Here is a 13,207-nt window from a genome sequence, read left to right as displayed (position 1 = left end):
AATATAAAATATATGACTTTCAAATTACGCAGGATACGTTAATCATGTAAATTTGTGAAAGAGTAATCAAGGGAACCAAGGTTATAGCGGTAATCAAAAGAATGTTATCCAGGGACAAAGATCAGACATGGAAAACAGACACACAACAAAAAACATAAAGTAACTAAAATCATACATACAGAGTAACAAAAGTAAATGAGCAACTCAGACTCCACTAAAAACTGGGAGCATGGACCAGGTGCACCGGTAGGGTAAGCGTCCTCTGCTTTTCTAGAAACACCCGCCGATTTGCTCATAAAAAGTCAAGTCCGGGGTAGACAAGGAAAACCATGACCCATTGAAAAAATCAGTTTTCATGATGCTAATGGATACACCATAACTATCCACAAGTTCATGATGACGGCCATAAAACTTCTGTAGTGATGACTGCAATTGTGTAGCAACATAATCCTGCTCCAGAAGCATATTTATTAGAGTTATAGCGCGATACAAAAAGTCTGCGTAGTTTCGGCAAGCTCTGGAATAACGTATGAGTTGTGATATGAACACTTTATACGCAGGAGCCGAAGGGATGTTGCCAAAGGTGAAAGAGCCAATATGATTCAAAGATTTAACATTGATGCAATGAAAATATATACACTAAATTTAAAACCAATTTTCGGAAAGACATTAGTTTTGTCCTTAGTGTATGAGTTACGAAGAACCGAATGAGAGGAATTGGGATTAATATTACATACGATGAGGACATGATATATTGTAGGTTTAAACTGGTCTAGAGCTTGCATGTCATTTCAATGTTAGTTGTCCTTTGTTTGTGTTTTTGTGTAACTTATAATCAGTTTATATTTTTTTTTAAATGACTCAGACTTTTTGAACTGATTTGTAGCGTGTTTAATTGTGTATTATTGTTTCCACAGTGGAACAGAAAATGAAAGGGGACGGGTTGTTGCCATGCTAAAATACATTAACCTCACTCTATTTTATGGGCTTGTATAAGTCAGGAATTTTTGGTTTATGAATGTCTTGATTCGTATTTATGTTTACTTTTCTTTTTGTCGCTGTGGTTCTTTTCACAGACGATTGTGTAAAATTAGTCGTAAGATATGCCGTCATGAAATATCAAACGATCGTGGCGTCATAGCTTACAGCTTATTTAACAATTACGATTTTTTTGCACAATGTAAAAAAAAGTACATCATTGAAGAGCATCAATCAAGTACTAATCACATTGATACTACCGGGTGTTCAGCAATATGTCTTTTTAATCATAAAACAGTACATTACATGTACAAAAACTTATATTTCATACACAATTGATACTCAATAGTCAATTATTTAACAATTACGATTTTTTGGCGAAATAGAGAAATATATTTTAAGAGTTTTATTTTGAAAAGGTTTGAAACATTTTTACCCCCAAATATCAATGAGAAAACTCCCGTAATTAAGTCATTACACTAAGTAATGAAGAATTAACCACAAATGCAACATTATGGGTTGTCAATTAAGTAATATCAATAATACAGTCCGGTAAAACTATCTTCTTGTAGTACATTTTTTTTTTGGTTTTCAGAATAGCTGTAATTAAAGAAGAAATATCAACATTGAACAACAGCAAAACAGTAAGACTTGCAATTGTCTTTAATTTATTCATTTATTCATAAAAGTAATAAATTCATGTATTATTTACTAAGATTCGTCATGCATTCGCTATGAATTTGTTTCCTATCAGTTGTCAATACGTCTAGATTGTTAGCGGTTCGTATACAGAACGTTTTGGTTCGGCCTGCAAACACCTTTGCACTTGTTCTTCGTTCGTTAAAATTTTGTTCTGATAGCGATTTACTCTTTGCACATTCTTTTTTTTTAATTCGTTCAAAACATCAGCTTTATATCTGACAGGTGATTGACATATATCTTCTCGGTTTTTTTTTTTTTTTTTTTTTTTTTTTTTTGTTTTGTTTTTTTTTTTTTTATTATTCATTTGCAGACCGTTATAGGGTAAGAGAGCCTTTATTAAAATCGATACGATAAATATACGTAACTTCTATGATGATTGGACCTTTTCCTTCACTCTTATGGAGCTGACTTTATAGTTAATCTGATCCGAAAGAAAGAATATCGTTTAACTAGATCTTTTAACATGAGTTTGCGTTATAAAGGTGAAATATTATCTTTAAACAATCCTAAATTCGGGGATTTGATATATTGCATCTACCCCAAAGAGCTTGATATATAAGATAATACAGCCTTATATCTTTTTTTTTTTTAATGGCGTTAAAATTCTAATACATAGGCTTCATGACAGGGCTTTATTGCTACAAGATTGGAACCATCACTACAGAAGTTTTATGGTCGTCATTGTGAACTCGTCGACCGTTAAGTGTATTCATCTGCGCCTTGAAAACTGATTTGTTCAACATGTAATGGTTTCCCTTTCGACTACCCCGGACTTGAGTTTTTATGAGCAACTGGGCAGGTGTTTCTAAAAAAGCAACATTGTTTTTGTCTTCAAATATAGATACAAATATATAGTTCTTGGTAGAGATTCCTCATACATTGTAAGAAATAATTCCAAATCATTTCCAAATATACAGAAGATATTTACAAAATGCTTAAATTTTTAATCGACAACATATTTGTCCAGTGTGGTGGACGTGTTTTTCAACAAACGGTCGACATTCAAATGGGAACAAATTATGCTCATTTACTTGCTGACCTTTTCCTTCATTCTTATGAGGCTGATTTTATAGCTGATTAGATCCGAAAGAAAGAATATCGTTTAGCTAGATCCTTTAATCCCCGTTTCCGCTATATAGATGACATATTATCTTTAAACAATGCTAATTTCGGGGATTTGATACATCGCATCTACCTCCAATGAATTTGAGATGAAGGATACTACAGACACTGTGAAGTCAGCCTGATATCTTGACATGCATTTAGAAATCGATGGTAAAGGAAAATTATTGACCAAACTTTACGACAAACGTGATGACTTTTCATTCAAAATTGTCGACTTTCTTTCATATCTGACAACATCCCTTCAGCATATGTGTACAGAGTGTTTATATCACAACTCATTCGGTATGCCAGACCTTTTATCTGGCGCTAGAACTGTAACAAATAGGCTTCTGGAACAGGGTTATGTTGCTACAAGATTGAAGTCATCACTACAGAAGTTTTATGGTCGTCATCATGAACTCGTGGATCGTTATGGTGTAGCCATCTGCACCATGAAAACTGATTTATTCAACGGGTCATAGTTTTCCTTTCCTCGTTTGTCTACCCCGGACTTGACTTTTTATGAGTTACTCGGCGGTTTTCTAGAAAAGCAGAGGACGCTTACCCTACCGGTGCACCTGGTTCATGCTCCCAGTTTTTAGTGGAGTCCGAGTTGCTCATTTGCTTTTGTTACACTGTGTATATATGATTTCAGTTGCTTTGTTTTCTATGTGTTTATGTCTGTTTTCCATGTCCGGTATTTGTCCCTGGATTGCATTTTTTGTATTTCCGCTATATCCTTGGTTTCTTTTATTATTCTTTGTTACCGAGTTTGACCAATATGTCTAGTAGACAACTACAAATAAAAACATGAGCTGTGGTTTTCCGTGAAAGAAAATGCCATCAAAAGCATTGATTCCCCATTCACCGATAGTTATTTTTAATCTGATCCCGAGCATGGAGTTTCCATTCTGTTAATATCACACTAATGTTTTTGTTGCATTTAACTTAATTGCGAGGATATCAATAAAGCTTTAGGCCCAAATGCATATCTATAAATGGAATAGAGGTTACACATTCATTTTACTTTCCAGTTTGTTGTTAGTTGTGCATTCCGCCATGTTTGTTATTTCATCTTTGTATCTTGACTTTCAAATTAATCCCGTTTTGATTAAAGTTACATTTGATCTTTTATCCGTAGCATTTCATTGATTACATTCGGATATTCTTCATTGTATTACAACTGAAGATATGGCAAAATGTGAGTCTCTGACCAAACGTGTTTAAGGAGACAGTCTTTTTTTTATCTTAATATAATAACAATTCAGAAGGAATAATTCTTCATCAATGCAAATAATTAAATTTATTGAAAACAGATAATATTTCGTTGGTCAAAGTGCAAATAACACTTTATAGATTCTCCACGTCTTTTCAATTCAATTCAATTGTTTCAGTTCAACTTATATCTGAAAACGTTCGGTCTGCACATTGTATTTGTTAATGTTTCATAATGCCATTAACATTGATTGAATGTTCATTTATTCATCTTTTTTTCTATGTGTTATATAAGTCCTTGGGCATCATTTAAGTACTAATCACTTTGATACTCCCGGACTTTCATCAATATGACTTTTTTTTACCAAAACAAAAACAGTACATAACATGTACAATAACTCTCTCACTAAACGCTTTAGATTAGAGCCTCACAGATTTTAAAATATTCAGTTTATCGCCATAAATGTAGGTATACGATTGGTAAGCATAAAATGTCTATATTGACAGTCAAAAGCAGGACAAATGATTTGAAAGTCAAGAGACAAATAATGAGAAAAACAATAAAGGTAGTAATATACTGCAACGGGCAGACATCACTCTAAATTGAATGAGGATTTTCTGCCCCGTTTACTATAATATTGGAGCACAATGGGGGCGTTTTTAAGGAGTAGTTCATGTTCAGGGAGACCTTGACACTTTACTTTAATTTGTTCTTGTATTGAAAAAAGCCACACTTCAACTGTCGTCAAATTATTGGGTCGGCTGTAAAAGTTGTAAATGATATTCACGAGATTACGTAAGCCTAATTTTTAGATGTTTAGTGAAGCCAATTACATTCGTGTACCATCAGAAAGATGAAAACTCCTGGCAAAAGGGCAGACTGAATTTTATCATTAGAGAATGGCAAATCGATTGTATCAACCGTCTTTCTACATATTCACAATAACCTATGGCGATACTCCTTCAATTTCAGTATTTGTTTGTGACAATTGATACAATATAAAAGTATTATGTAACTGTTGTGTCGGTTTTAAAGACTGTTCCATACCTCTGTATAATTGACCAAATCTGAGGATTGCCCCCACTTGTTTTTATACGGTCTAGGTTGTTGTATGATGTTTGGCTTTGCCTGTTTTATTTTTTGTTATTGATAATTTGTTTGTTATTTCTGTGGTTTTTGGTTTGTTCATTCAAGGTTTAATTTTTGTTCTGTTATGGTTTTGTTGGGTTTGTTTAATTTAAGATATTTTGTGTATATTATTCTCAATTTTTAGTCTGAAAACACAAGATGCAGTCAATGCGTAAAAGAGAGAACAACTCCATGGGGAGGGATAAATGTCGGCTCAATGCCACCTATTCTTCTTTAGTGAATGAGGAGCAAACTTTCGAATCATGGGTCATATTGCAGCTTGCCCAAAACAACGATATACACGGGTAGAGCAAACGGTTGCCCCTATCGACTCCAGCAACATAAAAGTAAACTGACAGTGAAAACGAAGCAACGTGTACAGTGGCCCTGAAATTCTTGGGGCAGGCTCAATAAATGCGGCGGGATTAAAGTACTTTAGCATGATCACAATCCTCCCCATTTCACGCATTCATGACTTTAACGTGATATTTTACAATACTATTTAGACAAAAATAAGTATCAACCAAAATAAGCCTAACTGAGGGGAAGAACCAATAGTAAAATCACGAGAAAAATGAAGTTAGTAATCGTGGTTTCCCCGATTCCTGCTTAGAAAAAAAATGTTTGACTTTATTCATAAAAGCTGCATTATTCCGATGACTGCAAAACATCTAGAAATGTCGTCTTTATATCTGCAAATAAAAAAAAGACTTGAGATATGAAATCCATTTAATAATTGGTTCAAACATATACAGGTATTGTAATTGGTAAAAATATGCATGTATTTAAAAATTGCTTGTATTATCAGTTCTTTTATTTAAACAGAGAAGGTGGAAAATAATCAAAATTACAATACCAACTTCTTATCACTTATTTCTTCTACGCGATGTACTCATATCGTAATATATTTGAGACAACTTGAGGAATATTTAGAGCTTTTTCTTTTGGTATGATACATATTAACTCGATACAAATATACGATCAAAATTTCATTTCAACGTTTATTATATCTTAAAAGACTCATGTCATACAATCATGTATATTTCGAAGTGTGAAGTCACCTTTCTGGAAATATTTTGAAGTTTCTTTGATTAAGTCGCTAAATCTCTCTCTAGGGTGAAGTTACGTATTATCATTTTATTAATTTAATTCAGCAGAAATAACTGTCATCAGTGTGTGAAATCCTTCATATAACTTGCATGCATAACTTCAATGTTTGCAACTGATATATGGCTGAAACTTTTAATTCAACTTTGAGGTAATTGTTCCTTCACAAGTACATCACTTCTACAGATCATACATTTAAATAACTTTTCAGCACTTGTGAGATAAAGGGTAAGAACAAAATTGCTGAACTGATCAATTCTAGGCAAACGGATATATGTTTAACATATGGCAATATCTAAGAAAAAACTTCAATTGCCCTGATTTTGTACAGTCATTTCTGATAAAAATCGTGGGCTGAACCATATGTATTGCGCGCTTAACCTCCCAGCTAAGTTGTTTCCTTGTAAATTGCAATGGAAAATGGCAAATTTGGAAAATTCAGCAATGGAATCAGCACGGAAGATATATTGATGATATTGCTAATATGAATACATATATCTCTTTGTCAGTTAAGAATATTTTACAATAAGATTTTGATATCAGAGAAATATAACTTTTTTTTCAGGAAATGTGTGAGTTGTACTTTATTTCTATAAACTTGTTTAAATGCCTGACCCTCAAGCAAACAATAGCTAGACAAAAAGAATAGTTGCTTCTATTTCTGGTTTATTTTAACAACACCATATTCAGGGTATATCACTGCAAATAAAAGAGATATCTAAATCGTCTCTTGTGTCATATATTTTAGAACTGAAATGTTAACTGTCGTAAAATTTGAAGTTAAGGTCTAAACAAACGACGCAGAGAAATTGACTGTTCTACTTTCCTATAATGCATGGGACAAACACATTAATAAAACATCAAGTACAAGAAACAAACTGCCTAAAATGAAGTTGAGTTTAAATCGTATCAAACAATATGGCTTAAATCTTAAACTTTCGTATACTTTATTCAGCCAATAACAATTTTTTTAAGCTGAAATCAAGATATACATCTTTGTCAAATAAGGGCTGGGGTCACTTTGTCTAAAAATGCTTCTAACATATATTTTGCGATGGAATATTTAACAATAATGCGCAACGTAAACAATGAAACTATGGCATCAAACATAAATTTGACGTTGTTCAGGTTGTAAGATATCGATTTCGTAAACCGGTAGAAAGATTCTAAAGAAAAGAAATATTAAGACGATTTACTGGAAGAAGTAACGCAAAGTTTACATATACCGGACAACGACAATGAACAAACAAAACATTTCAAAGGAAATATTGCGATGTTATGTAATATTAAGATCGTATTGTCTTGGTCTTAAAATACTACGACTGATAAAATATAATTATCTTAATATTTAAAAACAATAAGTCTCTTCTTAAATGTAAAAATGTCCATGAGATATTAATCAAGAGTCTGGCGTAAATAAAATGAATGTAATCAAGGGACAAAGACCAGACATGGAAAACAGAAAGACACAACGAAAACATTATATAACGAACATAATACATACAAAGTAACAAAAGTAAATGGGCAACTTCATACATAAAAACTTGAAGCATGCACCAGGCGCACGGGTATGGTAAGCGTCCTCTGCTTTTTAGTAACACCCACCGCTCATAAAAAGTCAAGTCTACAGTAGACAAAAGAGGAGGAAAACTGTAACAACTTGAATAAATCATTGTTGGTGGTGTAGATGGATACACTTATTAAATGTCAACATATTTACAAAATGATGATCATGGTGTCATCCAGATCTAAAGTTATATTTTAAGATATGAAATTCAAATAAAAAAGTGCAAATTAGATAAAGCCCATGTGGTTGATATATCCGCAAAAAGTTTAAAAGATAAAAGGTCAAACTTAAACCGAGTGGTTATACAGAAAGTTACCATGTAATAACATCCAGGTCCTAAATTTTACGCCATACAAAGTTTTAAACGTAAATTAGATAGTGGTAGGGTTTTATGTGTTTTTTTACAATCTTACAATACAATATAAAGCAAGTTTTTTAATATTACATCAAATCAAATAAATATCTCCCGAAACAAAACAAGTTGATATCGACAAAGGATAAGTTAAAGAAAAGGCTTATGAAATTGCGAACTTTTAACTGTAAGCTCTTAGATTAAATAGAAATTTGTTTCCAACCTTGTCTTAAATTGTTGCCAAGAATTAAATAAATATTCAGAAATATATGTTGGAATAATAGCCGCATGTTGTTAGTACAAAAATAAAGAACGAATATGATATTTTTTTTTGTAAGGCTTACCTAAGCATTGTTAAGATGGTAAACATTTATATTTCTCTATCATCTTCATTGTGATATTGATCGAGTAACAACACTTGACACATGCAAACCAAAAATGCAGTATACGATAGTTTCTGCTGGACAGCTTCGAGGCACGCACATTAAATCTTTCTCAATTGATGAATTACTAAATTAAACTTCTTGTCCACACATTCAACATTGCGCTTTCTGGCTTCAACTCCGAAAGGAATTTCATGAATGCGTATTCATTTAGGCCCATCACGATGTAGAAGGAATTACTAAACCCGCTTCGAACAGAATAACACTTTTTTTTCTTCATTTTTGTGGATTTTGTTTTAATCTACACTTTTACTATTAACAGCGCTGTCGTTATTTTTGGTCGCGTGTCTTTTTGTCATATTTGATTTCCCTGATAAATGACAAATCTGCAATAAAGATAAATTTATGACATATTCGAAATCGAATAAGAGCAAAGCACTCCATAACATAGACTAATTTCGTACGTACTATATACAGTTGGCACATTTCTTACCACTCTTCGATTCTGTGAGAGTTTGCTCTCATTGAAAAGTTCTAAACAGTCAGAAACTGTTCTAAATCGCGACACATCTTGCCAGAATCTGTCGGGGGTTTAAATAAACTATGTCGTAATCTGTCATGGGTCTTGAAACTCTCTAATTAGAAACTGTTATGTTTGACATCAATCTGTCAATCTGTATAACATCACCTAGCCAGTAATATTCAACTTCTAAATTGCGTTGATTAGAAAAGTTTCTGACATATTTTCAAAGGGTATGGTGAGAAGGAAGCTTTGTTATATTTTTACTTATTCTAGTTAGCTGATACCCTATTTTTCAATTAATGTACAACATCCAGTACCAACAGACAATATTGGTACGACCCTTGCCACATCTACCGTACCAGGCGCTACGTCACTTGAAAGTGTTCTTACTCATATATTTGCAAAAACATGTCAAATTAAAATGATTCTGACTGAAATATATTTGTCACAGTCATCCAAATGATAGTAATATTTAAACCAAATACATTGTATACAACAATTTAAGATCCTTATTGAAATCATAAGTGCTCGCACTCAAAGATTCTGTAAAAAACATGTCAATTATTATAATTGTTATTGCAGTATATAAGTGTCAGTCACCTATATAAAAGGTACAATAAAACATTGACATTTTATCCAATGGGCTTCGACTTATGGAAATTACAAATGCTTTGCATGAAAATGTCGAATGTATAGTAATTTGGACTGAAGTATATGTGTCACACGCAACCAAATGAAAATAAGATTGATATTTCATACCATAATTGTGTACTCTTATTAAAATTTAAAGTGTTTAGCCTCATATATTTTATATATGTAAGAGCTTTATCGGGAATAAGTGTTCATACTCGTACAATTTGCAAGAAAAAAGTGTAATTTGTAAAGAATTATGACTGAAATGTATGTGTCGCAGTCATGAGCACTCACATGATAGTGAAATAAAAAAAAATGAACCATTATATTCAATTATTTTAGACGTAATGGAAATTATAAGTGCTTGCGCTCATGCATTTTACAAGAAAATGCCATTCTCATAGAGTTTTGACTGAAATATATGTGTTGAAGTCACCCACATATTAGTTAAACTTAAAACAAAGTAACATTTTATTAAATAATTGTAGACCCTTATGAAAATTAAAAGTGCTCGTACACATACATTTTGCAAACATATGTATTTTTAGAATTTTGACTGTCACAAATATGTACCAATTACCAGCATGATACTTACATTGAACACTTTTACAGTGAGATAAGACCCTTTTGAAAATTGAAAAGTGCTCACACCCATACATTTTGCAAGAACATGTCATATCTAAAGTATTTTGACTAGAATATATATGTCATAGTCACCCACATGATAGCTATATCAAACCATCAGACAAAAAGTCGAATTAATTCAATATTAATTTTAATGATTCATTGCTTTTAAGTATTAAAATAGTCCATCAGACATCAGACAGAAAAATTCAACTATTTAGTACTGTTTCCATTATTTTTTAACCAGACTTCCTGTTCTAATATAGACTGAACTAGTATCAATAACTGTCCAGTGGTATGACAGTTTGGAACAGCTTTTCGTTTTCCTTTGTCGTGACCCAGGACAGTTTCTGTCAGGATCGGTCAGACTCTGTAAGGAATTTTTTTCTATTTGCTGTCATGGACCTTTTTTTTTTGTCTGACAGATTGTGGCAGATTTCCAGAGTAGGTAGAAGGGATCGCTACTGTATATTTGTCAATCATGATTTACCGTTAACAGCCGAATAACTTATAATTATTAATAATATGTTTATATATGACTCTAAACTTATCAGCGAAACAATTTCTCTGGTTAATAAGTGATATTAACTGATCTGTGATAGATCAACAACTAGTGCCAGATTTCGTTTGCAGAATGTCGATAACTCTTTTTTTTTATTTTAAATTTCTTTGAGACGAATGAAAAGAAGGAATTATAAATTCTAAAAACTCATTCTTCAATTTCAAATAGAATAAATTATACTACAAAAGTGTTTATCCAATTCCAAGCCGGCCTTTCAAATACATTGGGATGAATAAATTTCTGTTTGAGTTTCCCACCATTTAATATTTTCTTAGTTTTCAATGCATTTCATATATGCCGCCGCTTTTTTACAGAAACTGTTTGACAGTTGAACAAATGATCTGAAACTATTAACTTATTAATAAATGATCGTAAACTTGGTACTTTATATGACGATTGTGTATGAGTGCATTAATAACTGTAATAAAACTGTTTAATTAGCAATAACTTATCTTTAATAAGTTCCAAATTTCCTGTTCCTCAACCAACCAATCTAAAAATAAAAGTTATTCACAGTGTAAATACGTTTTTTTGTTTCTTGTTATTAAATTTACATTGCCGACAATCCAAAATAGTTCACTCCACATCGGTATTGATTAAGTACATTAACTACATCGATAGATAACCGATCATTTATATCTTTTTTTCCTTTAAAAGGCACCTAATTGAATAGTGTTGAATAGATTTCCTTCATATGTTTTCAATATGAAACATGTAAAACAAAATATTTGGAAGTCTATACTTCAGCATTCACATTTACATTTCTAAATTAACTATCAAATATAATGCATTCTTTAATAATAATTATAAAACAAAACACATGACGAAAATTTAATAGTTATTTTAAATACTTCTATTTTCTTAACAATATGCAATATGTTCATTTTCTTTTGAAACATACTGGTTACAATCGATATTGTTTACAGTTTACAGTATTGGCTCATTAAAAAATACTTCAAATGACTGATTCTTTGCTCTCTTTGCATGAATTTAATTATTAACAGCTCTACAATTTTCAAAAAAGATCGATAACCAGGTATTGCAACAGTTTTGTTCTAAATATTTTTGATTCTTTAATAACCAAAATATGATCAGGAATGCCGAAGAACGCCTAGATGTAACGAATGTGCGGAAATTTTTCTGTGCACTAGTTAAATCTTTATTCGTTGTTGGCACGAATGATCATATTCTTGTCATTAACGATAACCAATTATTATCATATTAATCGTTGCTATTTTCAACAGGAATTTAAAATTGTGTGAGCGGCGGATTGATATTTGTGACATGTTGACGTGAGAAAGTGCGAGTGTAAAATTAACGAATTAATTACACAGTGTGAATTTTAGATTTTGTTTTTCACTGGGAACATTCTGCAAATCACTGCAACCTATAGAATAAAACAGATAGATTCAACATCCAGTCGTGTAATAAAATATGTTAATCAAATAGTATACTTACTACATCAGTGTGGAAGTTATGATGGTAAGTGAAGGTCTTGTAATATTTTCCTGTTATCCGCTTAATTGAATATGGTCCTTTTAAAATTGAACCTCTGTTAGTTAGGTGTATTGGATTTTTCCTTGACCAATCATACTGTTGCCACGCCTACATAACCTCTACCAAGTAACGACCGATTAAAGTTCATTTCTTTGATCTAAAAGTAAAAAAAAAATGAAATGAGAATTTTGTCGTTAAATGATCCTGTATATTGTTTCAAACACAGGACCTAACTATACTACACATTTAAATGTGTTTGTAATGTGTATTATCAGCCATGCATTTAATACAAATCACACTGATATAATAAAGTTTCCCGTAAAAAGTTAATAATTGTTTCCTCAGGCAAAGCTTACAAAGTGCTACTTTACGTCTGCGTTTTATTTTCTGTTTGCATGGAATTCCATTGTTCATGTATTGATTATTCAACAGTTAATCTAAATAACGTGTTGTTTGAAATGTTAATAATACAGACTAAATTGCAATACTGTGAACATGATTTTGTTTATACATGTTTTTTTTTTCGATTTATATCTAGACTTTATATCACAATAGTTGTGTAAAACGTTCATGATGATAAATATACTTATAGATTATATTTGATAAATAAATTATTATTCTTTTCAATAAAAAAACTGCTTTTCATTGGAAATAACCACTAATCATTTCTTGATAACCAATTATTACATACAAGGTAAGTAATTTAAATTGAACATATAGCAAGATATGGGTTGTTTTTAAACCATGACTCAAAGCCAAGGTGCAGTGCAGTCTAAAACCTTTCAAAAACAATATAAAAACTTACCCTATTGAAGGCAGTATTCTTAAAGT

At 31.8% G+C, this 13,207-nt stretch overlaps 1 long non-coding RNA gene across 1 annotated transcript; it reads right to left on the bottom strand.

The window, feature by feature from the left end:
• Nucleotides 1-6,789: 6,789 nt before the first annotated feature.
• LOC148604007 (uncharacterized) lies at nucleotides 6,790-12,621 on the bottom strand. Its single transcript, XR_015916286.1, has 3 exons — nucleotides 12,338-12,621; nucleotides 8,499-11,372; nucleotides 6,790-7,859 (listed from the first exon to the last, which is right to left on the bottom strand). It is a non-coding gene; the product is annotated as an uncharacterized LOC148604007 (long non-coding RNA).
• Between the last annotated feature and the right edge of the window lie 586 nt (nucleotides 12,622-13,207).

This window comes from Perna viridis, chromosome 11, assembly GCF_037379345.1.
Source record: "Perna viridis isolate PV_CMFRI_1.1 ecotype Kerala chromosome 11, ASM3737934v1, whole genome shotgun sequence".
In the NCBI taxonomy this organism is placed as follows: domain Eukaryota; kingdom Metazoa; phylum Mollusca; class Bivalvia; order Mytilida; family Mytilidae; genus Perna; species Perna viridis.
Note: the sequence above shows the minus strand (reverse complement) of the source record. Positions and strands in the feature narration are given on the sequence as shown.